This window comes from Coenobita brevimanus, chromosome 30 (genome assembly GCF_032717465.1).
Source record: "Coenobita brevimanus isolate Jiangsu-jjx chromosome 30, ASM3271746v2, whole genome shotgun sequence".
Taxonomy (NCBI): Eukaryota; Metazoa; Arthropoda; class Malacostraca; order Decapoda; family Coenobitidae; genus Coenobita; species Coenobita brevimanus.
This window is the reverse complement of record NC_136983.1, coordinates 33,559,549-33,586,647: the sequence shown is the minus strand read 5'-3', so window position 1 is coordinate 33,586,647 and position 27,099 is coordinate 33,559,549.

Below are 27,099 nucleotides of genomic sequence, written 5' to 3'. Positions count from 1 at the left end.
ATTACAGAATACGATACCTGCGGGGGGAAACCGCACCTGTACAGACCACTTATAGACCGCAGAGACCACTTTCTTCATGATTTTCCATCGTTTCTCGACCTAAGCGGAAGTTTTAAAGGAAAAATTTTTTTTCCAAAAAGGCTCGGGACTGGGGGATGTCATAGGTGCGGAAAGGCTCGGGACGTGACGGGTTAAAGCATAAGCAGGAGGATTAATCGTAAGGGAGACGTCAAATTTGTTGTAACTCTCTCCAAGGTGATCCTGGATACTGTTAGAGTGTTGTACAAGCTGCTCTAGGTCATAAAGGATAGAAAAGATGCAGGCTTGTTCACCAGCTAAATCAAAGAGAATGGAGGAGAGCTAAAGGTGATGGTGAACATTGAAATCTCCTACAATGGATATTTCAGAGAAAGGAGAAAATGACAGGATGTGTTCCATCATGCTGTTAAAGAGTCGAAGAATTTATCATAGGCAGTAGAATTAGGGGATAAGTAAACAGAACAGATATATTTAGCCGGAGAATGACAGGCTAGCTGAAGCCTGGGGTTAGAGAATTCAGAAGATTCACGTTCAGGAACACGAGAGCAGAATATGTTGAGTACATATGCACAACAACCACCCTTGGCTTCGAAATGTGTATAAAGATGGTAGGACTATACAGGGAAGGGTTTGCTGTCAGTCGTCTCAGACAGTTGAGTCTCAGGAAGAAAGGTGAGTTTAGAGGAGGAGAGATGGTGCTCAGCAGAGAGAAAATTAGAGGAAAGGCCACGAATGTTGGAGAAATGAAGAAGAAATGAGTAAGACGGTGGCTCCAGGTATCTCTTGGTCGTCACCGGGAAAAGGGCAGATGGTGGGGAGTTTGATGGCCCCCCCTTCCCCCTGGGGATTGCGAGGCTTGTTGAATCGATGCTGTATGTTTTAAAAATTTGAATAGGAAGTGTAGTGCATAATGTGCCTTTGTTTGGTGTTGGCAGTTAGAGGAATGAGCATGGTGGCCTACCCCCTGTATTACTGGAACACAGAGAAAGTTCAGCAAAAAGGGAGGGTCAGAAGCTAGTCTGGAGGGCTGATGAAACGGGAGATACAGCTCTCCCTTTTATCAGCTTTCCATCCACCTTGAGAGCACCACCCTGCTCACCTGGCACTACAGTCTGCTCCCTGGGAATATCCTCTTTCTTTTCTGCCCAGATCTCAGTTCCAAAGAGCATTACATTTCTAGCACATGCCATAAACAAAGACCTATTAGCACAGAGGGAGAGTCCACTCTGTGTTAGGACTAGAGGCAACATTTCGCTGAGCTTCTTGCAATCACTCATCACTCTAGCCACATCTCTTATCCACTTATCACAGACACTGCAAAAGGTGGGATTACTTCCCATGCATTTGTGGCAAACTGCACATGGTCACTCCCTTTCTTTGACAATACCGCCATCATCTTTGTCCTTCCCAACAGGGAGAGTATGTTTTTAGCCCTCTTTGTTTGTTTGCTTGTCTTTTAGCAGGATTACTCAAAAACTAAAGATTTGGACCAAACTTGGTGGGTAGAAGCCCTTGTCCCAGGAAACAATCGATTACCTTTTGGGACCGATCTGGATGGTATAACAAATTCTGTATCCGGAAAACACTTTTTGCAAGACCCCAATTTATGATGAGAAATCCTAATCCATTATGAAGAGTGGTTTGGAAATTTCGTTGCCCTTGTTGGAGATACGCGCTACATTTGGTGCCCCTCTAGTTTTATCTGCATTTACTCTCAAGCACTTGTGGCCCATGATATCTCTCCACTTCCTAAATATTTCCTCCACTTCCTCTCATTCTCCTCAATCAGCACTTAATCATCGGCATACTACATCTCCCACAGGAGTTCATTTCTGAAGTCACAAGAGACGGTTTCAAGCACCAAGACAAACATTTACAGGCACAAAACTGGTCCCTGATGCACACCAACATTTATGGAAAACTCATCACTCATGATCTCTATTCACTTTCACCTGGATGTGGGCAACCAAATACATAGCCATAACCACTCCTACCAACCCCTCCTCAGTCCCAAGCTTTCTCATTGCTCACTTTACCACCACTTTAGAGACTCTGTCAAATGCCTTCCCCAAATTTAAAAAAAAAAAAAAAAAAAAACTACGTACAGATCCCTTTTCTTTCCTGCAGCTGTCGAACACTAAATATATCATCAGTGGTCATATACTCTCTCTCTCTCTCTCTCTCGAGTGAATGAAAACTTTTTTTTTGCTTAATTTCAACGCTTTTTAAATGGATCTTATGTAATAGTATGGTCTGTCGGAAAAATTAGCGAACGGGTTTAGAAATTCTTTAAAACTTATGCACTAAGGAAGTCACTGTTTGGCCATTTCAACATTCATTTTCCATGGGCCAGAAGAAGTGACAGATTGACCCCCTCCCCCAATTCAAAACTTGCGACGTCCCTGCCATCCACCGTTTCATTCCCATTCCCTCTGTTCCACAGACGTATTTCATCTTCCTGCACAGGTCTGTGTGTCTTTCTCATGTTATCCTTCTCCTCCTTCTTGTTATCCTCTTCTTCACGCCACTTTTATTTCTTAACTGTAATCTCCCTTATTATTCTCTCTCTCTCTCTCTCTCTCTCTCTCTCTCTCTCTCATGGCCTCACCACCTAACGATACACGTTCACCATCTTCTGTACCTCTCTGTTAATCTGTCCCTTCTTAAAACATTGTTAGTTTCCAGAATTTACATTTTTAAATCAAGTATAATCATTATACAGTGTTTTCACAGCACTTGTTTTCAGTTTCATATGGACACAAAAAACAACAAACGCAACACCAGTATAAATAACAAGTTTTTCTTTTCTTTTTTTTTCCAGAATAACCTGCGAATCATATGCGGCATCCTACAAAAACACTTTTTCGCAGTCCACATCACAAATCCTTCAAGAATTTGGTAGCTTGCTGTATTTGGGAGTATCATCAGTGGACGGCCTCAGAGACTCTTTTGTTATGAGGTGAGTGGCTTTTATTTAATTATTTTTTTTATTTGATTTCCTACTTATACATTATTACAAATCACTTTGATATAGTCTACATCTGATGCTGATTCTACAATGTCAGCCTGTAACTGGAGGACTGATAGTTTTGCATACAGCTTAGAATATACTGGCATAGTTTTGTCACTATCGAACAGAAAGTATCTTGAAATAAAGTTTCTGTTCCTTACCCTCACAAATTTTAAAGATGGTAGCATCATATTATTTTAAAGAAGGTATGACAGTTAATTTCGAGTGACAGGCTTTAATGTCTATAGTCATTTTAGTTAAAGGGGGGGGGAATCTTTCCAAATACTTACATTGCCAACACAGTAAAGTGACAGTATTGATTAATTACGTTCATACCAGTTCAAGCGGTTGTTTAGGCTGACTGATGAGTGAACAGTTTTTTACTGGATGATGCTTGAATTACTAATCACATATTCATATTATGTAACATCAAGTTATCTTTTATATTAGTTTGTTATACCCGGTGACAAATACACCAGGAAGTATCACATCTTAATGGAACAGTGGTCTTCCTTTAACCCGCCCCGTCCCGTCGATGTATGGGTACGTTGCAACGATTTGCATTTGCCAGTCCCAGCGATGTACCGGTATGTCGTGCAATTGCAATTTGCATAATTTCGACAATTTTCAAAATTCGCGTTTGATTTGCAGTACGTACCCTTGCATGACCTTCCCCTACCTGCCACCAGGTGGGGACACTCGGCGACCCCTCACGACCCGCGCTAGCCCACCACTCGTCCACTCACCTGGTAGCCACGGTCCTGATCAGACATGGCTAAGAGAGGTCTCTCAGACAGCGAAATTCAAGTCGCCCTGGACACCTTTACTGGCGACAGTGATTCCCCACTGGACCACGAGGATATGGACAAGGATTATGTGCAGCCAGAGGAGGAAGAAACCACCAGCAGTGACGAGGAAGTTCCGTCTCCCAGGAAGCGGCAGTACGTGACTTACCATGCTGCTAGAGAGGGGCAGGAGGCAAAGAAGGCACGTGCAATATCCTATCCCTATCCCCAGCATGATTTGGAACCAGAATTCGAGGACGAGGACGAGGATGAGGACGATGACGGAGCCGTGGGATGTGCTGCCACGTGGTATGGACGGGAGGTGATTACACATCGTGGCCCAGAGTGCACACCACGTCGTATGAGCAGGTATGGGCCTAGCATTTTGTTTGGGGAGCTAGGAAGTCCAGTGGAGGGAGTGGGGAGTGAAAGGGAAAGTCCAGGGAGGATTAGGGAAAGTGAGAGTGACGTGAGTGAGTCATTGCTTTCCCTACGTAGTGTGAGGCGGCGTAGTGGATCACGTGGGCCAGTGCGGGTGCGTTCCTTATCACGTGGGGTTGTGAGGGAGGGGGAAGGTGGGGAGGAACCACTCCAAAGCACGTCTTATGCTCCCCAATATCCCCTAACACGTGGTCGAGCTAGGTTGCGTGAGAGAGCACGTGGTGTTGTAATGGAGGGGGAAGGTGGGGAGGAACCACTCCCCAGCATGTATTATGCTCCCCAATATCCCCTAACACGTGGTCGAGCTAGGGTGCGTGAGAAAGCACGTGGTGTTGTAATGGAGGGGGAAGGTGGGGAGGAACCACTCCCCAGCACGTCTTCTGCTCCCCAATATTCCCCTATTTCATCCCCACAGCCCCCTAATGTTCCTCAAGGCCATAAGGGTAAGGGAAAGGGAAAGGGTAAAGGCAGAGGGAAGAGGAGTGACAGTGGGGAAGCCCTCCGCACTCCTTCTCCCCCACCTCACCAACCAGGATCTCCTCCCCACCCAGACGAAGGCGGTGATGGGGCTGATGGGGACCAGGGATTTGTGTCTTGGGATTGGGAGGATGGGAGTGATTTTTCTCCCCTCATTCACCCCTCACTGAGCAGGGGCAATCTGGCTGCATTGCTCCAGGAATTTACCGTAATTCCACCAGGTTGGATTTTTTCCACCTGTTTTTCAGTGAGGCATTTGTTGATCAGACTGTATACCAAACAAACCTGTTTGCAAGCGCCCAGTGCCTAGAGAGTGAAAGATTGGGAACAAGGAGTAGGCATTCTATCATCTATGATTACCCTGTCTCCCTTCCAGAAATGTTCTTATTTTTTGCCCTTGTCCTTTTGATGGGTATTATAAGAAAGAATAGAATTCCTGCTTACTGGACTAGGGACCCTGTTATGTTTACCCCCATATTTGGTCAAGTGATGAGCCGTAATCGGTTTCAACAAATTCTAAGTCGCCTCCATTTTTATGATGCTCATGACCCTGCAAATGCAAACAACACTGACAAAATGAGGCGAATTAGGCTGGTCTTTGATCACCTCAGGCAAACCTTTCGATCCTCATTCTATCCCTATAGAGACCTCGTCATAGACGAGAGTCTCGTGTTGTGGAGAGGCAATATTTCATTCAGACAGTATATACCCAGCAAAAGGCACTGTTTTGGGTTCAAGATCTTTGTTATGTGGGACTGTAGGACTGGATACGTGCAAGACATAGTCTTGTACACCGGTGCACAGAGAGACATAATAGAAGATCGAAGTATTGGACTGTCGGGAGCAGTGGTAAAGACGATGATAGAAGACTACCTTCATCGTGGTCACGTTCTCTACCTCGACAATTGGTACACTAGCCCTCTTCTCGCTCGTTATCTTTACACACATGAAACGGGAGTCTGTGGAACAGTAAAGGTGAACCCGCGTCACATGGCCAAGGTAGGGCGGAAACTTGCAAGGAATGAGGTTGTCTTCTTCAAAGCCAACAACATCCTTGCAACTGTGTGGAACCACAACAGAGAAGTAAGCCTCTTGTCCACGGTTCACCGCCCCTTGATGCACCGTACTGATTCAGTAGATTACCGTAGCGAGAGCAGGCGTCGTGTTTGGAAACCTGAGTGTGTTATGGATTACAATATAAACATGCGCCTCGTGGACCAGTCAGACTCCATGATATCGACGGTAGAGTGTGCCAGGACCATGATCAAGTGGTGCAAAAAACTGTTCTTTCACTTGCTAGATATCACTGCTCTGAATTGCCAACACCTTCACGCCATGACCACAGGAGTTCAGGAAACATTTGAAGGGTTTGTGAGGGAGCTCACAAGAGAAATCTTTGCAAAGTATGCTGTTGAAAGGCCCCAACATCGCACCCGCACTGCCCCTATTACCCAAACTCCCCAGAGAATATCCGGCCGCCATTTCCCCACTCCTATCCCTCCCCAGCCAAACAGACCTAAGCCCCAACGCAGGTGTCACGTGTGCAGTAATTCCCAGGTGAGACTCACGACACAGAGAAAGGACACCCGCTATGAGTGCGTGCAGTGTGACGTGGGTCTCTGTATTCACCCATGTTTTAGTGAATATCACACGTTGATGCAATTTTAGTATGGTGTGAATGCGAAAGGACGCTGAAATTATGAGGTAAATGCGACAGACAGACGCTCAGTGAAATTATCAGTCATGTTGATCTCCAAATATTAGTATAAAGTGCATACGGGTAGAACATAAGTGAAAACATTGTATGTAAGTATATAAATCTGCCCTAAGTTGAAACTTACATAGCGAGGGTTTTATGATGCGATATTCTGTCGCTCAGTGCAATAAATACGGCCCGTAATTATATAATTATTATTATGGGAAATTCTTACGGGTATAATATGTTCAAATTATTGTAAGTGCTGAAATATATTCTAAGTCAAATATTCATAGCGTGTGTATAGAGATGCGATTTCCTGACGCTCAATTGAATGAATAAGGCACGTATCAGTCAAAATAAAAGTCAGCAAGTGATAAAGTGAATAATTAGTATATAAGTGTGTGAGTGAATTAGTATATAAGTGTGTGAGTATTATGTTTGTCGAAACATTCCTTGCGAGGGTATTTTCAGGCGATATTCTCACGCTCACTTGAATAAATAATGGCAGTATGTACAGTGCATTATAGGGATGTAAACGTGTGTAATGTAAGTGGGAAATTATAATTGGAGTGAATAAATAAAGTAGATGATGAAACACGAGTGTCTGAGATCGTGGTTGCTACGTGAATATGCGCTAGCATATCGCTAAATGCCCTCGTAATGAATGAAAATAATTGAAAACCTTTATAGTGGTGGAGGAAAGGTTCTATGTAAAGGGGAAAATAATTGGAAAGTGATAAAACAATTTGGTATGTTGAAATACGAGTCATAGCAAGTGCGCTTACTAAGCTGATGTGCGCTAAACTTATGCTGCATGTCATCATAATGAATGAAAACATATGAAAACACTTACAAACAGTTGTAATTGGTAAAATGTCATTGAAGCAGAAGTATACAAGTACAAAAAATGATAGGTTGACTCATACCAGACACTTAGCATATAGCATGTTACGACTCGGACCAAACTCGCTATGCTCGCGCGATGGTACAATGCTTATTTTTCATATATATGTGTCTGAAATCCATTATATTGTTACTGTTATTGTTTGTTAGTTCAAATTCAATAAATATAGAGGTGTTGTGTGTTGTTTCTCCCATTATTCCTTACCAAAGAAAACGTAAACGCATATCCAGCCCATTACAGAACACCATACCTGCGGGGGGGAACCGCACCTGTACGGACCACTTATAGACCGCGGGAACCACTCTCTTTGTGATTTTCCTTCGTTTCTCGACCTAAGCGGAAATTTTTTCCAAAAAGGCTCGGGACTGGGGGATGTCATAGGTGCGGAAAACCTCGGGACGTGACGGGTTAAGCTATACCAATTTTTCATTAACTTGACCTAAAACGGCCACCACTCCAACTTAAATGATAAGTTGTAATAAATGGCAAAGCTGACGAACAATGGAATAATTGCAATGCTAGTGACGAAGATGGATTTTGGAAAGGGAGTAGGGCAGGGATCGGGAACCTTTGGTTGACCCCGGAACCGCTCTGTTTCTCAGCTAGCGGACCACATATTTTGAACCAGTCCTACATTCCACACGCCTCCACATGTCACCACTTCGGCGCTAACATCCACCATCCATATTGAATACATCCTAGGACTGTCTCATACAGGACTGCTGTACCGGTATTAGTTAGGGTATTTTTATGACATGTTTTAATGAAATTCATATCCTTGAACTGTTCCCCGCCCCAGACAGGATTCGAACCAGGGTCCGTTGGGACTGCAGGCCACCTCTCTACCAATTCAGTTTTGCAACATAATACTGATATGACTCTGACATTCCCTTCTGCTACACATAAACGATTGGGATGTTTTTTCTATCAGCAATGGTCCATGCCAGGACACGTAACCTGGGCCCTTCAGATTCCTTGCACAATCTCCGGTTCTCCTGGAATCGTCGCGAGACTGTGAGGCAGAATAATATTAATGCCAGTGGAAACAATAGTCCCACCTATTTCATTGGTGGAGTCATAATAATAATAATTATTATTATTATAATAATAATAATAATAATAATAATAATACCAGTACTACATGTATATAAGAATACACGTTATGAAGAATAGCATTTTTTAAAAGCAAATTTAAATCATATTTCCTAAAATTTTACTAAATACATTTTTTTTTTAAATTAATACATAAACAAAAAAATCACTTTCACTGAAACAAGTATCACCATGTATTGCAGAAATATTGAAAGTACTTGTACTTCCTAAAAATTACGCTGAATATAAATTCTAAAAAAATAATGCATTAGTAACAAAACAAGTAACTTCCATTAAACGAATGTTTAATAGAAATATTTATCCACAGCACTCACTCATTTCATATTTCAGTGTAGTCATACTGCTAACCTACAGGCAGTGAGAGTCAGTGTAATATCTCATGTTGTTTCTCAACCAATAGTTTCTCAGTATTAGGCTTCAGGTTGCAGGAGGCGAGATGAAGTATTAGTAAGTACTTCCAAGTATACTTGTCATCGTTTTGGCGTGCCTTTTTATGTTTGAATAAATTCCAGCTTCCAGAACATTTTTCTGATAAAACCCCAATAAGGAGACCCTTCTTCATGAAAAGCTGATTTCATCATTTGCTGCTCTGATGCTCAGTGAGTCGCATTTGAACCCTTTCAGTAGCTTAGTCTACCTCAACATCAAAAAGGAGCAGCAGAAAGATGGGAACCATCTTTGTGTGACCGAGTGTCTGCAAAACTTGAGGAAAAGTGAGTTCTGTGTTCATGGAAAACCGCCACATACTTGGATGTGTCAGCGGGTTGATATTTCCTAACGTTGGGAAATGAGCAAAATTTGATTTTTTTATGATGGCTCTTGAAAAGTTGAAGCATCATCTCAAATGCAACAATTTCTGTTCAGGGGTGCCCTTTTCCTACCCAGTTATACCCGGGGAAGAGGGGAGGAGAAGAAACGAGCTACACATGCCCCTGTCCCAGCTCCCAACCCTCCCCCCGAACCCTACCCACCCACCCCCCACTCGTCATTCCTAACTGACAGTTATATCTCAAGATGGCCTCTTGCTTAACACACTTGGTCACACTACTATTACATAAAACAATAGGATATGTAAAGAAGTTTGTAATACAACTATCAACACGCTACAGGAAGAAATTAATGCATTATAACGTTGACAGTAAAACAAAAACGTCAACAACTTCCATCCCAGGCCTCATGTGTTGGGCGCACTGCCTTGCGCACACACGCACACACACACACACACACACATCGCTCTCTGGTTCAGTTACACCGCTTGCTGGCTCAGTGGTAAAGTTCTCGCTTGCCATCTGGTAGACGGGAGTTCACGCCTCACTCAGGTTGCGAAAAGTTTCATTGACGAAGTGGGTGGTTACCTTCCCCCTTGAGCAAGGAGACTGGTGTGTGCGTGTGTGAAGGTCACAACCTTGCCCTTAGATCGGACTATATGAGCTCTCAGCCTCCTTCCAGGAGGGTAAAATCTGACGATCACGACCATCAAGTGATCCTCACCGACCCGGTGAATTACACACACACACACACACACACACACACTCTCTCTCTCTCTCTCTCTCTCTGCATCTGTCTGTCACACGCTTTTAACGTCACTGCCTGTATGTATTGGTAACTCTTTAGCTGTCGCTCTCTCTATTGCAGCCTGTCTCTGCCCGTTTGTTTTCTGTGTCACACACACACACACACACACACACACACACACACACACACACACACACACACACACACACACATACGCTTCCTTGAATTTTGAAAACACGCAGAGAGAGAGAGAGAGAGAGAGAGAGAGTGCATGAGTGCATGTGCACCAGTGAATGAGTGTGTGCGCCTCCGCGCGTGGGTGTGCTTTGTTTGTGGGTGTCTACGTTTGTGTGTGCATGCTTGAGTGTGTGTGTGGGGGGGGTGTCATCTGTTCTCTAAAAGTAGGGGGACAGGGGTTGCTAGTTTTGGCAAGCTAAGCGAGCCTATACAGCAATATCTGGTGCGTATTAAGCTATATTAATATGTATATACGACATTAAAGGGAAAAAATTTTCATCTAAAATCATAAATAAGCTATCTGAAGTATCCTCAAAGAGTACAGTAGTTACCGTATATTTTCCTTCAGTTATTATGTATTAACTAGACCAAGCAGGCCATATAGCACAGTACATACAGACTTTTAACAAAAGAGAATCATAAAAAAAATAGCTTTCCTTGTTTTAATGACTAATCCATGATTATTAATTTATAATAGAATGCCAAGACTCAACATGTCACAAAAAGGACTTTGTAGTTACTTGTAGAGAAGTTATCTATTATATTAGACTTGTGGACGAGCGGTTGTTATACTTGAGTTGTTTGTAAGTAGATAATCTTGGTTCCCATTTGTCATGCAATGACAGGAGAGGTAAAGAATAGTATGGGACTATTTTTATTTGTCTTGGAAATATTAACAAAGTCTCACACACGAGTGAAGTATAAAGTAGAGTCCCGCTAGCTACCTCTCTCTCTCTCTCTCTCTCTCTCTCTCCCCCATGTTGCTAGGCTCGTTCTCCCTACTACCTGCCTGTTCTATGGCGTGTCTCCTTCTGAGCTCTCTTTCCTAAATTCTGGTGAAACAGGGGTCGTGTCACGTGTGTTACACTGTGGTTGGAAAGTTCCAGAAACCTGTGTGTGAGTATGTGTGTATGTCACTAGGCTTTGTTCTCCTGCTATTTCGCAGACAAACTAACTGCGTCATCTCCTGACATTGCTACTTCCTAATCTGTTGTCATCTTTTCCTCAGTTTAACTTGCAAGATCATTTCCCATTGCCAGGCTCGCATAGAGCTGTCTATCTGTCTATTTATCTATCTATCTATTATGATTTATAAATATAATATGGACTTATAACATTGCTCGGCCCACACCGCTGAAGGTCCTCCAACAGTAATTATCATTGACATATGCTAATCTATTTATTGATTATATTGATTATAATATAATCAATAAATATTGATTATAATATTGTATACATGTAACATTCATAGTAAATAGCAATTATCCAGTAATATTACATTTTAAACAAGTTGTATACATAATTGAATAAATGGAATGGTTGTTGTATGACATTTTGTACGATGTGTATGTATAACAGACATACGCATATAATTGTGCAATGGTAATACTGCTAGGTTATACATTACATATTGAGTTATCTCTTTACTAATGTCTAATATTTCACCTAACTTGTAAGATGATTCTGGTAATACAGAATTGTGGTAATACATAATTGTAACATTGTGAATTGTTACATGATTGTATTGTAATTGTTACATTGTAGTAACATTGTAGTAATACATAATTGTAACATTTTATGAATTGTTACATAATATTGTGGTAATGCATAATTGTGTTGGCCTTATAATTGTAGTTACCTTTTTTTTAATGCAACTGTTACATAATTGTGTTGGCCTTATAACTGTAGTTAAGGTTACATAAAAGTTACATCTTGTTAATGCAACTGTTACATAATTGTTACATATTGTTTGTAGTTACATAATTGTAGTTAAAGTTACATAAAAGTTACATCTTGTTAATGCAACTGTTACATAATTGTTACATATTGTTTGTAGTTACATAACTGTAGTTAAAGTTACATAAAAGTTACATCTTGTTAATGCAACTGTTACATAATTGTTACATATTGTTTGTAGTTACATAACTGTAGCAAGTGTAACATAATGCAATCGTTTGTCGTTACATAATTGTTACATATTGTTTGTAGTTACATAATTGTAATAATTGCAGTCCTGACATTGAAACTGATCATGCTGCGGTCGATGATAGTGATGATGTGCCATGCCACTTGCTTGTGGAGACAACAATTTGCTTTTTTGTTTGTAGTTTATGTGGTATTTTGGCATTTGTAGTAACACTTACACTTATTTTCATTTGTTTGTTATGTGATCTTACTCTATTTCTTTCTTTTTTCATTTCTTACTTTTTCTTCTTTTTTTATGTATTGATTTTCTATAGTTTGTTTTTCTTCGTTTATCTAAGCTTTTTCTGTGTTTTCCGAGGTTGCATAATTGCTGGCTAATTCCCTTGGAACCCCTTTTTTTAGGTTTAGTTTATACTGCACAGATATTACTGAAATTTATATTATATAGTCCCATATTTTGTTATTTTATATAAAAAATATATATACACTATAATACAGTGTCAACTATATACACTGACTTGTTGTTCACTTGTACCTATCGTGGGTAATATGTGTGTCAGCACTGTGTGGAAATCATTGTCTTCACGATTGTGTTGAAGATGTTCACTCTTGCTAACGTCATTTGTGTTGGCCATTTTTTTTTTTTCTGGTCTTCCTTGTAACTTAATTTATATGTTTCCACAAGGTAGCTATAATTAATAAATGTTTAATACAGTTCTTTTGATCGCTCACTGAGTAACTGTGATGGTATATTTTCTTTATCACTTTGTAGATATAATAATGTATAGCTGTATGTATGAAACACGTATTTTATGTAGGTATAAATGGTGACACTCATTGGTAGTAAATAAATGCTATAATAAATGAATGAATATATACAGTGTAGAATATTTATTGTTGGTGATTATTTAGTGTTTGAGTTATGCAGATAATTGAAGTAGGTATATGAATTTAAGTTGTAACTATACAGCAGGTTTTATATGTTTGTGCAAAATGTGTTGTCTATCACTGTGTATCGTATGAATGAAGTAACTATATAACTCACTAATGTTTTGACCGTGGTGGGAATGGTGTGAGTGGTGTTGCACGTGGTGATAGCGTTGTTCTTCACGGGTTGATTGACATGTTGTGGGGTGTCAGACACACGGCTTGGCGTCCTGCCAGCAAACACGTATGGTTACGTCGACTTCCCACACTGGTAGCTGTGGTGAGTAAATGAGTAGCGATGAGTAACTTGAGTGAAGATGAGTGAGTGAGATGAGTTGTGAATATGGGCTTGGTATTTGCTTCGTCGTCTTGACCTCTTCACTCCTGCGTCAGCAGTGGAGGTTGGGTGGATGTAGCAGAGAGAGGAGGGCGAGGTCTGGTTGTTGTGAGTTGTGAGTCGTATCTCACTCTTCGTTTGTTTGTTTTGTTTTTTCTTTCTCGATGTTTTCTCGGTCCTTTTCTCTTGTGATTTACTCGTTGTAGGATGAAGACTGCCGCTACTTGTAGGTGCGTGTAGAAGATTATACAGACGACTCGTGGAGTTGTTACTTGCAGTTGATTGTAGATGGTTGTAGTTCGTTGGGTCGTCGTAGAAATTGCAAGATTGTTTGTATCAGTACTTTGTTAAACTACTTGCAAGGCGTCCTGTGACCTCTTCACCTCTACATCAGCGTGATGATCGGGGAGACGGAGGGGGCTGGTTGGGGTCTTGGAATTATTAACAAAGTCTCTCACACGAGTGAAGTATAAAGTAGAGTCCTGCTAGCTACCTTCCTGTCTCGTTGTCTCTCTCTCTCTCTCTCTCCTCTCGCCCATGTTGCTAGGCTCGTTCTCCCTACTACCTGCCTGTTCTATGGCCTGTCTCCTTCTGAGCTCTCTTTCCTAAATTCTGGTGAAACAGGGGTCGTGTCACGTGTGTTACACTGTGGTTGGAAAGTTCCAGAAACCTGTGTGTATGTGTGTATGTCACTAGGCTTTGTTCTCCTGCTGTTTCGCTGACAAACTAACTGCATCATCTCCTGACATTGCTACTTCCTAATCTGTTGTCATCTTTTCCTCAGTTTAACTTGCAAGATCATTTCCCATTCCCAGGCTCACATAGAACTGTCTATCTGTCTATTTATCTATCTATCTATTATGATTTGTAAATATAATATGGACTCATGACAAACATGCATTCCATAGCACTTCTTTGTGACTAGCACCATACTCTGGTGTTAAGCTCACTACGCATATTTAAGATGGAGATGGGATTTCTGTACCTAGTTAAAGTGAACAGAGTATGCGTACAAATTTCTCTCTTTTCTTTGCAATTTTCTACTAACTCAAAAGTTGGACTTTTTAAAACATTTGTATCAAGTGTATTATCCCCTGTGAGGTGTCGGGTCCCAAGGCTTTCATAATCTAAAACAGACTGGCATTGGGTTCCTTTTTGCTTGAAATTTGAAAAGAAAGAAAAAAAGTGACCAACCTACACCCCTAACAGCATTACAGTAGAAAAACCTCCATTCACCTCTTGGAGATTCAAACCTGCATGCAAGACAAGACAATCATCCTAACTATAGTTCTCTTACACTAACTTGGCCATTCTTTTGCAATTTATTTCACATGGCTAGACGATAGAAGAAGACACTGCTAAGGTTCTGTATCCATTTCACAGCACTTCTTCGTGGTTAGCATCATTTCCTAGTGTTAATCTATGCCTACAACTCAGAATTCAAGATAGATGACAAGATTGGGCTCAGTTAGAGTAAAACCAGTACAGCACCCATAAATCACTAAGACAACATAGTACAGTACTTCCTTCAACATAGTACTTCCTTCACCATAGTACTCCCTTCAACAGAGTACTTCCATCACAACAGTCTGGTTACAAATACTCTCAAATTTGTCCTGATATACTCCCCTTCTTCAGTGACCCTCCACAAAATCAGCAATGAACAAGTAACGAAGATAAGCCAATGGAAACTAAGCCCGGGAAGTTAGTCTGATCCGTAATATACTGTTTACTAAATGACTTGTTGCTCATTTTGCATTATGGTACAGAACTAAATGGCAGACGAATTATGAGATGATATTCCTTCACCTTCAGCTATCATCCTTTTTCAGTGTCTGCCCCCTCTCTTCCTATTTCTCCCATCTTTCCTGTCACTTTTATTACTCCTCTTTCCTTTTCAGGTGGCTTCACACTGAGTGACAAGCCTAATGGTTTCCTGTAAGCCAGGAAACCATTTACAGTGCTGGGTAGGTAACCATATAACCAGCCCACAAGTGTTTCCTATGTGTCAACAAGTAGGTTGGTGGAGGGTTAGTGCCCCTCCCCGTAAAACAACTGTCTCAAAGACAAACGGCCACCCTTTAAGGGATTATGGCACCTGGCTTCGGATAGATACAAAGATGCCTACGAGGCTCCTAAGCACTTCTTTACCAGTGTCTACTCCTGCATGTGGCACATTAATTCTCTCTTGTTTAATATTAACATGATTGTAACTTACGTCACTATTTAGCATTCACTGTCCATCATCAAATCCCCTTCCTGCCTATCACAAGCACAGTGACCCAAGGAATATTAAATGTATGTGTATGATGAGATGAGGGAAGTGTGAAGATGTAAATGAAAGAGATTTCCCACGTCATTCTATTCCCCATAGTAGGGGGCACCTATTATTTACTTTTACCGTTGTCTTTCGACATTCAGAGTCATTCGTAATTCAGATTAGCCCGTATCTTTTGCACACACAAGAGCAACTTCTGTGCTGCCAGAAAAAAGCGCATATTTAATATCTTTAATGTCCCATTCGTGCTGAATATTGGAGGTTACAAAGCTCACAGTGTGGCTTGTCTTATGCCTAATTTGTCAGCAACCACACTCTATATTTTTTCCTGACCTCTGATAATCATTTCACCATATTTTCTTATGCCTATCACAATGCATAGCTGCTTACTACAGATTTCTATATAGCATTACTACACATTATTAACGATATAACTTGCCTGAACTTCATGTAACAATCAATAGTAAAAAGAACTCGGGCTCACGCAGTGCACTTTGTAAACACCGATTCAGCCGACGGGCAGTCATGCTCTATGGAAAATTGTAAATGTGAATGGTAGACTCAAAGTGGTTCTGTATATCTTTATGCAAAATATATCCCGCCTACATTAATTAAGCGAGTCTAGCCACCCATCTTGTATAGTATTGTAAATATCAGTTACTTCATTCCAGCGTCTAGCGTATAAAACTCAATGAAGAAAGTGGGGGGACAATCAATATGTCCCCCCTGAATAAAAGTATGGGGGATGTCCCCTCGTCCCCCCCGCGGATGACGCCCGTGTGTGTGTGTGTGTGTGTGTGTGTGTGTGTGTGTGTGTGTGTGTGTGTGTGTGTGTGTGCGTGTTTGTTTGTCTGCCTGTCTGTTTGTACGTTTGCATTTTTGTTTGTTTGTGTGTGTGTGTGTGTGTGTGTGTGTGTGTGTGTGTGTGTGTGTGTGTGTGTGTGTGTGTGCGTGTTTGTTTGTCTGCCTGTCTGTTTGTACGTGTGCATTTTTGTATGTGTGTGTGTGTGTGTGTGTGTGTGTGTTCAAAAAATGTGTCCAACACACGAGTCCAGGGATGGACGTTGTTACTGTTTATGTTATTGTGTCATCATTTTAACGCATTAATTTCTTGCTGCAGCGTGTTGGTACATATATACATTTCACATCCTAATGTTTTATATTTGTTTAACAGTAGTGTGATCAGACATGTTAAGTATGAGGTTAGCCTGAGCTGCGACTGCCAGTTGAGAATGACGGGTGGAAGGTTGGGGGTTGGGGGTCGTTAGGGGTATGAGGGAGGGTTGAGAGATGGGTGGAAGGGCGTGGAGCTTTTTTTGTCCTCCCCTCCCCTCTTCCCTGGGTATAAAGGGTTATGAAGGGGATATCCCTGAGCAGAAATTAGTCCTCGTGAGTGTGCAGTCTCGTTGAAGGAGTGGTACCTCTCCAGTCATACCCTCCGCGATTCCTGTGGTAAAATTGTAACCTTTACAACTACAGGTGATTCAGGTTGGGCTTTGAGATACAGTGCCATAGTGAACATCGATTCGAATTTAGCTACACTTCCTGATGAACTAATGTACCAATGTGGTGTGCGAAAATGTTCTTCATAGTATTGCTTTGTATATTAATAATCGCATCGTACTGCAAGTGGCAAATCCTTTGACCTCGGTAGATAATCCAATGTTGAACATTGCCATAATACAGCATCTATCACTCACATTAAAACATGATGCGTGGATGCCCCCAAACAATTGTATTGTAGTATCTGCCAATGATTTCCAACCATTCCTCACACAATTCAAAGCATTCCGTTGAAGTAATCGCTATAACTTTCACCCCGTACCGTAACCTGTGACATTACGTATAAAATGAAAACACGTTACCCGCGTTTCGTTAATATGAGTTCTCTCCCAGATCACGTTTCACTTCGGAACTCTCTTCCACCAGTCTGCAAGGAGCTATCACAGCAAAAGAATTTATGTCCCTTTACTGAGTACCAATGAGGGATATGCCTTCATAAAAGTAGTGTGTCATTGGTGGCCCAACCCGTGGTATCCTGACATTTTCTTCTCATATTGCATGATGCACCACCGGTGGATCACTGAGGTAGTGTACTACTTTGGCCCAGGTAGCGCAGTTTCCGCCCACCTTTACCTGGCACTTCCATTTTCTTTGGTTTGTTATCATCTCATTCTCTGTCTTGGAGTTCCAGGAGGCACTTAGCTATTTAGGTAGCCTAGTTGAAGGAAATTCAAGCAAAGGTGCAACACTACCTTTTTTTAATTATTATCTTGTTTCTTGTTCATTTTTCCTCCTTCTAATCTCTTCACCAGCCTTCTAAAGTTTTTTTTTTTTTGCATCGCTGAAGACAGTGTTTCTTGCAACCAAGCATAATGATAGCTGGGTACGTTGAATGTCGTAATAATAATGATCAGTATCCAGCCAGGGATAATTACAAGTATTGATTATAATTAATCATTTATAATTATAAAAGAAAGGTTAATAACCAGAAGCATCCAGCACTTATCTTTTTTTTTTTTTCTAACAAAGTAAATGTAGAACTGATCAAAACAAGAGTGGTTACTCGATTTTTTCTTCCAGTAAAAAATCATAAATATTTATCATTAGTAAAATTACTTTGTTTTTTTCAAGAAAAGTGTATTTGCATCTCATGGCCCTAGTTCTGCAACACGGAATTGTTTTTCAATGTTTTTGTGCAATTAATAGTATTGCTTGACATCTAAATGAAATGTAGGCTAATAGTCATTACAGGAAGTCTGATATATATTCTCTAACTAAATAGGCATTTCGCGCATCTTATATCATTATCCTATTGAACATGTCTTCTACTGTAAAAGCAGCAAAAAAAAATCTCCCCAGCCAATATTCGTGAAGGTGAAATACACGAAAAAGTGAAAAAAAATTATTACTTATTATTGCACCATCAGTGTATCAACACTCTAGGAAAGAGGACATCAAATGGTACACCAGTGGCTCAGCACGCAGGTAACGTGTTGTCACATAACAGACTGGGAATTGCTATGTCGGTACCCTACACGTCCCAGAGAGACCGATAATTAATTTTGTACTGATCCGCACATTATAAACATCTGAAGGCTAAACAAAAATGTCATTCACATGAGGCTGCTTAATTATAAAGGTGATATGTCTTCATCTGCAATTTCGAGGTAGGCTAGAACACCATGGTGAAATAAGAACACCTCTTTGACATTAATATGGTTTCATTGTTTTCACACGGTTTTTAAAATAAATGTGATCTCGATGACCTCGTCGTAGAAAAAAAATTCTTTGATGCATAATCTACATCCGACTTTAAGCCGTATTACTGGATAAAATACATATCCTTGGGAATGATACTCTTATAACTAAAACAGAAGATTACTGGTAAAATAAAGATGAAAGTTTTACTTCTATTAGGCTAAAAGTTCCAGATCACTTCTGAAGAAATGCTGCATTATGTGCCTCATGACATTTTCACACAAAATTACTTTCTGCATTATCGTTTGTTTACTGACCTTTTCTAATTTTTATGGTTATATATTTCATATTCCTCCAGAAAAACAGTATGACTTTGAAATGTGTAACTATATCTGTTACATTTTTGTGCAATAAGTTAAAATGCCTGCCGCCGGACCATCCACCCCGCCACCCCCCACCCCACCACCGTGCCACCATCACCCCACCACCCCAGGAAGGGAGAACGGGGGGGCTAATGACCCAGGGCAAGAGGGTCACCCAACCACTACTGACCTGTGCCCCTTTTCCCGGCAACTACCCTAACACCAGGTGAGCCTGGATCGGAGACAACCTCACAGGCAGGCTAACCATCGACAGCAGTGGGGTGGGACTCATAAAAAGTCAGTCCCTGGTAGCTTTTTGGTGACGGCCATAGTTACACCCCTCAAGGGCAGGAGGCCCTTTAGTGAGCCACGAGGTGTCCCCACCTCTGCCACAGTGAGCCACGAGGGAACAACACACTCTGCCACACAGCCAATAGTGAGCCACGAGGGGCCAGTACCCTCTGCCACAGTGAGCCACGAGGGAACAACACCCTCTGCCACATACTCACTGAGCCACGAGAGAGAAATACCCTCTACCACAAACAGGGCAGGAGGTCCAATAGTGAGCCACGAGGGGCCAGTACCCTCTGCCACAGTGAGCCATGAGGGAACAACACCCTCTGCCACACACCCAATAGTGAGCCACGAGGGGCCAGTACCCTCTGCCACAGTGAGCCACGAGGGAGAAATACCCTCTGCCACAAACAGGGCAGGAGGCCCAGTAGTGAGCCACGAGGAGCCAGTACCCTCTGCCACAGTGAGCCACGAGGGGCCAGTACCCTCTGCCACAGTGAGCCACGAGGGGCCAGTACCCTCTGCCACAGTGAGCCACGAGGGGCCAGTACCCTCTGCCACAGTGAGCCACGAGGGAACAACACCCTCTGCCACACACCCAATAGTGAGCCACGAGGGGCCAGTACCCTCTGCCACAGTGAGCCACGAGGGGCCAGTACCCTCTGCCACAGTGAGCCACGAGGGAACAACACCCTCTGCCACATACTCAGTGAGCCACGAGAGAGAAATACCCTCTGCCACATACAGGGCAGGAGGCCCAATATTGAGCTACGAGGGGCCAGTACCCTCTGCCACCCCAAGGGTAAGAGTCCCTAGTAGAAAGCGAAAAGTGGGTCCCAGGGTAAAGCAACCTGGAGCCACGGCTGTGACAGAGACAGGAGAGAGAGTCGCCTCCGTGCTGCCCTCCCTGTATATAAGAGAGAACACAGTCTCTGTGTGCACTCTACCTTCAGCGTTCCCCTGTGGGAATAGCTGGACACCACCCGGGAGAGTTGCCCTGAAGGTGTCACCGGAGCGGAGGCAAAGTCCCAGTCTGGACCTGCCTCCTACTCCTGGGAAGTTCTTGTCTTCTCCAGGCACCAGCAGGACACGAGGCCGCAGCCCAACCCTGACGGTGCGTCCCCTGGCAGACCTCCACAGCCCCAGGACCCCCAGGCGAGCCCAGCAGCCTACAAGTGTGAGTAACGCTGACCCCCTCACACCTCGGAGCCTCTGACGCTAGACCCGCCTCCTCCAACTGTTTGGCCCCAGCCCCGAGGGCCACCTCCCAGGTCGAGGTCCCCAGACAGGCGGGCCTCCCTGCACCACACCGACGAGACCCTGAGCTAAGGGTCTACCTCCAGGTCGAGGCCCCCAGATAGGAGGGCCTCCCTGCAACTCACCGACGGACCGGACCCGGGTAGTGACTCCCCTGTGGGTAGTGTGTCGCCCGCCATGGGTAGAGTCCCCTGAGATCCTTCCCCTCGACCAGAGTGACAGAGTGAACTAACCCAGGAAAAACGGGTAGATCAGTGACGCCCCCTTCGACCTAAATATACCCAAGAAAGAGGAACAGGAACAGTGACAGAGTGCGATCCATTGGAAATCAACAGTTAAGTGTTATTAATCCCAATAAACTCACATGCCCCTTAAAGGAAAGTAATTCAACAATAGTAAGTAAAGTGTTATCCCCCTCCCAGAGTAGAGGAGTTTCCCCGTCAGTGTGAACAACAGTCAGGTGCGCGGGAAACCTAAAACCCCAAGGAGGTTGTCGCAGCGTCTAGTTAACTGAGTCGAGTGTCATGATCCGCACCCTGCCTTTCTTTTAGTAATACTCCTCCCCTAGACTCTTAACCTTGTGTATTCCTTTTACTACTGTGAGTATAGATATTTTGGGCTTTAATGAAAGACAATCACCCCCCACTTATAGAACCACAAGCCGTTGTTATATGTGATCATATTGTGTGTTGAGTACAATGGTATCCCGTGTCATCCCAACCTAACTCTATGTCTCTGTATCCTATATCCAAAATACCACTCTGTATCATATTGTAACGGTTTTAGAATTAAGGTAGTAGATGTGTTAAGGTATACTGCCTAGTTTTTATGTCCTGTTCCTTTGTTGGTGCTTTACTTCCGGTCCGGAAAGAGGACCCCGCTCAGTTGCTAGTGTTTTTAGGGTGAGGAGTCGACCTAAAAACACTCAGCATAACACTGGTGGCAAGCGGTGGTTCTGGATCCGAGTAAAAGCACGGAGGAACATAAAAGGAATCTTGCACAATGGCAGCCAAACCGCACATTCAATTACCAAAATTCAACCCGGACGAATGTGACATTGATGTATATTTGGATATGATCAAACCCCTCTTAGACATAGGGTTTGACTCGGATAAGGAGAAAATTGCGGTCACATTACCTAACCTGGGAAAAATTATCACCAATGTCGCACCAAAAGTAGTCCCAGAACTGTCATGGGACCAATTCACACAAATAGTGAAACAGGCTTTTATGCCTTGTATGGGCAGAGTTGTTGCTCTTTCACAGCTCGACGCCCTCACCTACGACGGTAACTTGGACGACACTTTCGTCCAGGCTCGGCGCCTCGCCAGCGCCGCTTATCCAGAGGCAGAAATGAATACTCGGGATACTCATACATTCAAAGCTCTGCTGAGGATTCTCCCTAGCACGGTCAGGGAGCACTTCTCCATTTATGATCCCTCAGGAAACATGGATCAGGACCTGCAACTCGTCAGACGTCTCCTCGCCGCCCGTCCCACACCACAACCCCTTCACGCAGTAACAAGATTTCCCACAAATCACAACCCCCCACCAAAACCCAAGCCGCCGCCTCACCAGCCGCCTACAGAGCCGCCTCCAAAGTACCCAGGGCTTACCCACAAAAGAAGCGCCCTAACCCCAGGGAACAAGGCAATCTAATTGCCATAAACCCTTGGGAGTTCACGGCTTGCAGTCGCACCTGCCCCCTTCACGACATAAGGGAGCAACTCAAGGCAAGCAGGTGCAAAAATCCCCAACAAGGGCGTACGAAAGTCTCCTCCCTTGACGACGACACCCAGGAGGACGACGCGCCACCACTGCTCTACCAAGGACCGGATGACGACAAGCACAACAATCTCACCCATCCTCAGAAGATGGATTTTTAGGCCCACCCCCGCACCTCCCCACGGTGGCGGGGGCCACCTCACATAACTACAGACCCCCAGTCTACAACAAGATTTGGCTGAACGGGGTCAAGGCAAGATTACTGGTGGATACGGGAGCAGCCAGATCTTGCCTCTACTCCCATTTTTACTCCCGCCACATCTCAGCATTCGGCCCACTCCTCCCCACTTCAGCCAACCTCGTAGACGCGGGGGACGGCCCCCTACCCATCCGTGGGGAAACCCGGGCCCTACAAACCACCACTCACCAACGAGTCTCCACCAACCACCCATTCATCATATTTGATTCTTCATGTAGTCAATATGATGGATCCCTCAGCCTGGACCTCCTTCAGAAACTCCACGCGACCATTGATTGTTATCAGCGTTGCCTCCACTTCGGTCCAGCCCACCCTAACCAAGCATCCACCAACAAAAAAAAAAAAAAAAAAAAGAAGGAAAAACAACACCCCCACCCCCACACCACCCACACACACACCACCCTACAACACTCACCCTTCCCAACCCACCTGTACATGTAACCCCACCCCAACCTCACTAAATGCCTCACTTCATCCCCCTCCAACCCCATCCCCCATTCCACCCTTGCTACCCCAAACTCCCTCATTCCCTGGCACTGTTGCTTCCACCATTACCATTCCACCTCACCACGAAGCGTGGGTAACACTCACCAGACCCTCAGGCACATCAGTCCTTTTGTCACCGTCCATCCCCACCGGACCCCTATCATCCTGTTTAGTTTCCCCTACTTTCCTTCCCCCCCACGCCCACCAAATCCGTATCACGAATCTCGCCACAACACCATTAACTCTGCCTCGAGGACTCATCATTGGTGATACAGAAGAGGCAGAACCATGCTCAACACCACCCCCTAATCACCCCACTCTCCCCAACATACCACCACATCTATCCCCTTCCCAATCAAACAGCCTCCACCAACTACTCCTGGACTTTCAGGACTTATTCTCCGCCGGCCCGACTGATCTTGGCCATACCACCTATCTCAGCCAGGAGATTCATACTACAGGACCTCCCATTCGCCAACCATCTCGCCAAAAAAAACTCAAACAGCGGGCAGAAGAAGACTGGCAGGTCCAGGAAATGCTCGATGCCGGTGTCATCTCAAACTCCACTAGCCCATGGTCCTCACCTGTAGTACTCATGCGAAAAAAGGACGGAACCATGCGATTCTGCGTCGATTACCGCAGAGTGAACAACGTTACCATCAAAGACGCTACACCACTACCCAGGATCGATGACTCCCTAGACTCCCTCCACGGATCGACATAGTTCTTTACCCTAGACCTGCAATCAGGCTACTGGCAGGTTCCAGTCCACCCCGACGACAAACACAAAACCGCCTTCTCAAAATCAAACGGGAAGCACTACGAATTTAACGTCCTTCCCTTCGGACTCTGCAACGCCCCTGCCACGTTCTCCCGCCTGATGGAATCTGTGCTGAGCGGACTCACATGGGAAACCTGTTTGGCTTACCTCGATGATGTCATAGTTTTCAGCCACACCTGGGCCAACCACCTCCACCACCTCAAACAGGTATTCCAGCGTATACGCCAGGCCGGGCTCAAGCTAAAACCCACAAAATGTGTTCTAGCTGAATGATCAGTCTCCTTCCTCAGACACCTGATCAATGCAGAGGGCATCTCTCCTGACCCCGACAAGCTATGTGCAATCGCCGACATCCCCCCACCCCGCGATGTGCACGAAACCCGAGCCTTCCTAGGATTAACCTCCTATTACCGGCGTTTCGTGAAAGGTTTTGCGAACATCGCCAAACCCTTGCACGACCTTACCAAAAAAGGAGAACCTTTCGTCTGGACAGAACCCAGAAACAATGCATTCACCACCCTCAAAGCCAAACTCACCTCTGCCCCAGTCGTCGCCTTCCCAGACTACAACCTGCCGTTCCGCCTGTATACCGACGTCTCACTCCTCGCCATAGGGGCGGTCCTTGCACAAGTCCAAGACGGCTGCGAGCACATCATCGCCTGTGCCAGCCGCACCTTAAACTCTGCGGAAAGGAATTATGCGGCCACCAAACGTGAATGCCTAGGAATTATCTGGTCACTCGAGTACTTCCGCTCGTACATCTCAGGCACCCATGTGATTGTCATTACTGATCACCAGTCCCTGCAGTGGCTGCGCCAATCCAACACCACAAACGCACAGCTCACAAGATGGCGAGAAACTCTCGAGGAATACGACTTTGAAATATCGTATCGTCCAGGCAAGCTCCACACGAACGCCGACGCCCTATCATGATTACCCATCAACGCCATCTCAGCAGAACCAGACCTGATCAAAATGTGGCAAGATAAGCAACGCCCTACCTGGATCCCGCCAAACATTTTCAGCAAACTCCACCTTCATGGCGAACACCTGTTCGACCCCAACGGCCACATCGTCCTAAGCCCCACCACCGCCCACGACACCATGCTGCACCTTCACACCAACAATGGCATTCACCTGGGCACTAAGAAACTCACTCAAGTGTTCAATGACATGTATTGGACACCGAACCCCACCACCATCGCCAAGGACATTATACAATCCTGCCGTGCTTGTGCTTTAGGAAAAGATATCACCCGCACACCAGGCCCATCCGGAAAACTAACAGCAACAAAATCCTGGCAACTACTTTCCCTCGACGTCGTCGGACCCCTCATGCCCAAAGCAGGATATAAATATACAATCACCTTCGTTGACGTCTATTCCAAGTTCATAATACCATGCCCCACAAAAGATCACAGTGCAGTATCCATCGCAGATGCTCTAACTCGCCACGTATTCCCATACTTTGGCATTCCCCAGGCCTTACACTCCGACAATGCACCAGAATTCACAGGAAAAGTCTGGCAAGAATTAGCAAAAATATTCGGGTGCCACATCTCCCACTCATCCCCCTACTGGCCCCAAGGCAACAGCATCTGTGAAAGAAGTCATCGCTCCCTACTCAATTAGGTCCGCACTCGCATCATGCAAACAGGAAATGAAGATTGGCCTGCTCATGTCAAAATTGTTCAATGGGGCCTAAACACATGCCCACGAGAAGACGGCATAACACCACACGAGCGAGTATTCGGGGAAACCCCGCTCCTCCTCCCAGTCCGCCACCACCTCCAGCCACCCACCCCACCCTCCACTACAGACCCTCTCCACCACCTCAAACGCCGCCTCCACCACCTGCAAACACAGCAGGACCTTACGCCCGACACCAACCACACCAACCCCTACAAACCTGGCCAATCCGTTGTCGTGGCACAACTCCCTACCCCAAATAAGATCTCACCCCGATTAAGATCTCACCCCGATTCATCGGACCCTTCACCATAACCCAAGTCCCCAACCCCTATCAAGTAATCATCAATCAGCAAGGCCAACAACGCACGTATCGGAATCGCCACGTGCGACCCTTCCACCCACCCAACAATGACCACCCCCACACCCGCGCGCCCCGCACCTCTGCCCGACCACCTGGCCACACCAACACTTCCGAGAATTACTCCCCAAACTCCTACTCCTACTACTTCTCACCCCCACCCAGCACCTCACCTACAACCACACCACCCCCCATCACACCTGATCCTGACTCACCACATCCACCGCCCCCATCGCCACCCCCGCCCAGCACCACCACCCACTCACCGCCTCCCACCCCTCTCTCTACCACCCATCCCCATACCACCCCCCACACAACGTCGCCTCCACCACCTGCCTCACCACCGCCACCTCAAGCCACTACCTCCTCACACCGCACTCCTCAACCCCCTGCCACCTGCACCCGCACCACGCCCATACCTACCCCATCAAACACTCTCCCCCTCCCCCGCGACCATGCCCACTATACCCGCCACACCGCACTGCCACCCACCTCACCCCTCAACAGCCGCACACCCTCACCACCACCAAGTGCACAACCACCCTCACCACCCACACCCACACTCACCACCACCACTACCAGGTCTGGTCGCCTCTCACGCCCACCACCCAGATACACCCCAACACCACACCCCAGTGACCGCCCAGCCCGCCACCCACCACCACAAACCCCCCCTCCCCCAAACACCTCCCCCATCACCCTCCCTCTCCACCAAGCACGATGGAAAACCCCCAAATCCCAATTCCCTAAAGTGAAATCCTCCACCCACAGACCCATTCCCCATAAAAGCACCTACCCACCATCACTCGCCAGCATTCAGCTACTGCCTTCACACCAGGCACCAACCACCAAGATGAGGATCACCCGAGTCCACTGGCTACCCTACAACCAGCCACCCATCAAGATCCGACAGACGCCCCAGCTTCTTCGCCGCCTACGCCACACAAACCGCCCATCCTCCATCCGCCTCTTTTTCAACCCAGCCCAAGAACCAAA